The sequence below is a fragment of the Rana temporaria genome, chromosome 2 (assembly GCF_905171775.1).
Source record: "Rana temporaria chromosome 2, aRanTem1.1, whole genome shotgun sequence".
In the NCBI taxonomy this organism is placed as follows: Eukaryota; Metazoa; Chordata; class Amphibia; order Anura; family Ranidae; genus Rana; species Rana temporaria.
The window spans coordinates 299446520-299452122 of NC_053490.1; the positions used below are offsets into that span (position 1 = coordinate 299446520).

A 5603-nucleotide genomic window follows, 5' to 3' on the forward strand; every position below is an offset into this window, starting at 1 on the left:
TAAGTACTTTTACCGCTACATGTGTGCCCTCATCTGTGACACTGCGCAAGAGCTGTGACTGTTTGATTAAGACAAGCACAGTATATTTAGCTTCAGGGTTTTGTGTTTTGTGTTTAATTAGGTCCTTAATCCAAACATCAATCATCAAAGGAATGTTCCTGACTTTGGCTTTCAACATCTACATATTTTTCTGTGTAAGTAATAAGTATCGCTATTATACATCTTTTCTAGTCCACAAAGGGTAAAACAAGGACAAGTTATGTCGGTAGAACAAGAGAGAAAAAAAAAAGAAGCATATCAAATGTTATTTAAAGGCAGTTAGAGATGTTGTTAGGATAAGTGATTGGTTCTATAAAAGTATGCTATAAACTTGTAGCAAGTAAAATTTAAGGCAAAGCAATAACGCATGCTGCCCTATGTATTAAAGTGGAATTGAACTTAACATTTACTATGTTATAGGGAACACCTAGACATGCAATATATGCATAAATAGTTCCCTGAAATTAATACTTTTTGTCGTGAATTCATGTTGAAAATAACAACGCACTCCCTCATTGAAAATAATGAATGGTTTTCAAATGTTTTACAAATAAATATGTGAAGCAAATACTTTGTAGAACCACCTTCCGCTGCAATTACAGCTGCAAGCCTTTTTGGGTATGTCTCTACCAGCTTTGCATAGCTAGAGGGTGACATTTTTGCCCATTTTTCTTTTCAAAATAGCTCAAGCTCTGTCAGATTGGATGAAGAGTATCTGCGAACAGCAATTTTCAAGTCTTGCCACAGATTCTCAATTGGATTTAGGTCTGGACTTTGACTGGGCCATTCTAACACATGAATATGCTTTGATCTAAACCAGGCTTCTCCAAACTTTTCAACACAAGGGCCACATTGTAAATTTTACAAGTATTCAGGGGTCAAAAAAATCAGTAATGTATAAATGAATGAATAAAATTTAAATAAATAAATATTTTTTACATGGATCAAAATAAAACCAGTCTGCACCTTTCAACACAGATCTGTCAATTTTGCGTAAACAGCAAAACACAATGCAAAGAATTTTGGAAATATGGTCCAAGATGTGTAGATTCACCCAAAAATAAGGCACCTAATCCCAATTAGATAGATAAAGTTTTTTCCAATGGGAAAGGGAAGGGGATAATTTGCGGTGCGTACTTTAGCAAATTGATAGTGATGAGAAAGCACAATTCTTGTTAGAAAATTACAAAAATGCTTTATTTATGAATACAAAACATACAATACAATAGTTTAAAAGAAAAGTGGACAACCAGTTTGTTGATTTGATTCAGTGGATAACACAGCATCAGTCAGTTGTAAATATGGATGCAACTGGAAAAGGAAATCGCATAGACCCTACATGTTTCGCGGACTTCCGCTTCTTCAGGGGAGGGAGCGATATCCAGTCAAAATATGCAACTGAAAGGTATATATACAAGCATTAACCAGTAAAATATGATACACATTCCAATTGCTTAAATCAGGTACAACATATAATGGTAAAAAATGGTTCCAAAGTTTAAAGACCACACTATCTTACCCACGAGTTGCCCACAACTAGCGACAAACACAGAAAACCGCCGAGGTGAAAATGGTCATGTGCATGATCCTGCAAATGAGCAGGAAAAGTTTGAAAATGGTCACAAAAGGACAGTCATATAAGGGTTAACATGTAAGTGAGACAGAGGGAAAAAAAAAAAAAAAACACACCATAGCCAAAGCAATAGGGATGGCTAGGGGTTAACATATTATTATCTGTGAGATATATATGTATTTAAGACATAATGACCAAAATATTGGTTAACTTAGTTTAGCAGTAATGACTGTGAGACCATAAAGCATAAATGACTTACATATATAACGGTTTATGGGGTTAAAGACCAGGGACATCAATGAGCAATCCAGCTGCAGTGTTAATTCAAGGAAGGAATCATGTAGATTTCCCAAAATATCTGTTTAAACAATAACAATTGGCTACAAATTACAAAGGTGTCCCTGCCTCCAAACGGGGCAACCATAGAAAAAGATAAAAATAAAATAAATAAATTGTATAAACATTATCAAAACGGAGCCGAGATTATTTAGAAATTGCAAAAAAAAAAAATACACATACCTGTATAAGATCTATATAAGGATCGCAGGCAGTGTTGCAAAGTCACAATAAGCTTAGTGTGTATAAAGCCAGAAGAAATCAGCTGCTTGATCCAGGAGGGGAACTAAAGAGCATACACAGCAAGCATAGTTGCAATTAGATGGAGTGAAATCTAGCAGTGTAGTTGTAGAGAGATAACACAAAAGGAGTTTAACATACCTGCAAAGCATTAAGGACAAGAGTGCTCACTGAACATATGACCCTGCGGCATTCTGCACTGAGTTTGCAGCAAAATGCCGTTTAAATAGGCTGTCCTAACCCGATGTGTGACGTGTAAGCATCACATGATATCGGGTGGGCCAATCACAGCTGAAACAAGTCCCAAAGCAATGCGTGCAATACACCTGCAGCGTGAGGAGGCTTGATGGGATGACAGGTGGAATGGATCAAGCAGAGAGCTCACTATGTCAAAACGGTGGGGAGAAAATTTAACCCCATCAGTGGACGAGTGGGCTCAAGAAAGTATGTGTGACAATGCACACAGCAAACAAGGCAAGCTGATCACAGATGGACAGGGGCTGTGTTGTCAGTATTACCGACAAAAAAGGAAGACTGCTAACGACATTGCATAGGGGAAAATCAACTGTGGTAAGGGGAGTGAGTGTGAAGGCTAACACTAAACTCCCCGAGCGCCCTTGTGGCCAATAAACAAACTGCACAATTGGCCATACCAAGGAGGAAACTGCGACACATCGCCAAATGTGCCCAAAACAGTGGAACGAAAGTTGAAGCCCAGCCCGATATCCACTATCAGGTTGAGGGCCTCAAAATATTGGATGTGGCCAGAAAACTGTGGAACCATTAAATTAGTACATATGATTGAAGTAGTTTGTGTAGATGTTATAGATATTATATATGTAAAAAACATATGACTATAGAGCTGATTTTTGGTTGAAAATAAAAACAAATAGTTCATATAGTATGGTTACAGTGTACCTACTATAAATTCATAATTCAACAATATAATTCAACAATGTTAAAGGAACAGGATGTTATCCTGTATCCTAAGAAATGCCCCAGTTAATTATGCATTGAAAAGAGGGAAACAGTAGATTGGACAAAAAAAAAAAAAAAAAAAAAAACAATAATTATATAAAATAAGGAGAAAAAAAAAGGAGGAAAATGGGGAAATTCATAAAGGAGGAGAGAGGGGGTAAAGAAAAGGGGTATGCATATATATTGATCCGATGAATGGAAACAAAAAGCACCGACCAAAGTTGGTAAGGGGGGGCGACAAAAAACAAGAGCATATAAGGACCAATATCTTTACAGGAAGGATTTAAAGCTCAAATTCTCATTCAAGCCAGGGTATCGTGTAGCTTGGAGACTATAAATCCATCGAGCTTCTGATTGTAACAGCGCTGAATCCACACTGCCACCCCTAAGATCGGGGGGGATGTGATCCAGAGCCATAAAGGTAAACACCTTTGAATCAAAGTTGTGAGAGGTGGCGATATGTGAACCAATAGCAGTAACTATTTTCTTTCTAAAGATGGGTTTAATGTGGTCACCAATTCTAATGCAGAAACATCTTTTGGTCTTTCCCACATAGAAACAACCACATATACATTGGGCAAGATAAATCACTCCCAATGTTTGACATGTCACTAATGTTTTGGTTGCATGCCATTGACCATTAGGCAGTTTACATTTTGTGTAGTTAGCTACATAGGGACACATATCACAACCACCACAGGGTGCAGTGCCTCCTCTGCGGGAGATCTCTTTTGAAATGTCAGGAGTCGGGAAAAAATTACTTCGAACAAGCCGGTCCCTGAGTGAGGGAGCCCTGCGATAAGTGACTTCTGGGTAGTTCTGCACAAATTTGCTTATATTAGGGTCAGCGCAGAGTAAGGGCCAAAATTGTTTGAGAATATTTTTTATATCTCTGTGCTGGCTGGAATAGCGGGTGATAATGCGCACAGTGTCCGGTTTTTGGTTGTTATACTTATTTTCTTTGGGTCCTTTAGAGAAAATGAGAGAACTCCTTTGTTGTGGTTTACCTCTATTGTAAGCTCTTTTAAGGCATCTATGGCTATACCCTCGTTGCTTCAATCTGTGATACAGATTGGTTGAATGGATCCGAAAATCCTCATCCCTACTGCAGTTACGTCTTATACGTAAATACTGGCTGTAGGGGATGCTATTCACCAGTGATTCAGGGTGAGCGCTCCCTGCGTGCAGGATCGTGTTTCCTGCAGTGGGTTTCCTATAGAGGGAAGAAAAGATCATGCCCTGTTCATCAATGGACACCGTCAGATCGAGAAAATGAATCTCCGTGCTGCTGTAGTCCATAGTGAACCTAAGGTTAAATTCGTTGTCAGATATCGCGGTGACAAAATCTCGCAATTCTGATTCTGTTCCTGTCCAGAAAAGGAGAACGTCATCGATATATCGATACCAAGAGACGACCTTGTCCAGAAATGGGGCAAGGTCGTCTCTTGAAAAGAGGCTTCTTTCCCACCCCCCCAGGTACAGGTTGGCATACGATGGGGCACATTTAGTCCCCATCGCAACCCCCTGTACCTGGAGGTAGTGGGAAGAACCAAAGACAAAAACATTATGTTTTAAAATATAGCCCAACAACTCCAAGATAAAGGTATTATATCTGGAAGTTAGTGGACCTCTTTCAGCTATGAAGCTGTTTACAACTTCCAGACCTTTCTGGTGCGGTATAGAGTTGTAAAGACTCTCAATATCCAAGGCCACCAGAATGGTGCCCCTGGGAAGAGTAATGCCCTCTAGGGTTCTTAACAGATCAATAGTGTCTTTGATGTAAGAACTTAACGATACGACATGTGGGGAGAGGTAGCAATCAACAAGGGAACTAGCATTTTCAGTGAGACCAGCACAACCCGAAATTATGGGTCGGCCCGGTGGATCAATGAGCGATTTATGGGTTTTGGGTAGAGCATAAAATGTTGGAACTCTAGGGTCTTTTGTGTTTAGGAACTTCCAAGTGTCTTTATCTATAGTTCCCTGAAATAGGGCTCTAGAGATAATAGTTCGAAATTTATTACTAAAGTTTTCTAGTACCGTCCTTGAAATTGGTCGGTACCAGTCTGCATTTGCCAAAATTTTGGTACACATACGTTCGTATTGTTCAGTGTTCATAATCACCAGGTTTCCCCCTTTGTCTGCTGGCTTAATAATAATACTTTTGTTATTTTGTAGAGAATTAATCGCCTCAATTTGAGTAGGGGTGAGATTTGATATGTTAGAACACTGAAGTTTACGAGTTTCGATCTTGTGAGTTACCTGTTGTACAAAAGCCCAAATATTTGGATTGGTGTTTAGAGGAGGAAAATTCCTAGATTTGGGTTTGAATGACTGAATTGGAGGGAAGGTAACACCTCCGATGGATAGGGTGGGGGGTGTGTCTAGTAACATTTCATCATCAGAGGTGTGACCCTCCTCCCATAGTTCCTGTAAT

The 5603-nt window shown here is 39.1% G+C and overlaps 1 long non-coding RNA gene across 2 annotated transcripts; it reads right to left on the reverse strand.

Annotated features, from left to right (window-relative positions):
• Positions 1-1339: 1339 nt before the first annotated feature.
• On the reverse strand, positions 1340-2598 carry LOC120926945. Of its 2 annotated transcripts, XR_005747009.1 has the most exons (4): positions 2330-2597; positions 2132-2234; positions 1872-1970; positions 1340-1627 (listed from the first exon to the last, which is right to left on the reverse strand). It is a non-coding gene; the product is annotated as an uncharacterized LOC120926945 (long non-coding RNA). The 2 variants fall into 2 exon arrangements; XR_005747008.1 differs by having other exon boundaries at positions 1340-1970; positions 2330-2598.
• Between the last annotated feature and the right edge of the window lie 3005 nt (positions 2599-5603).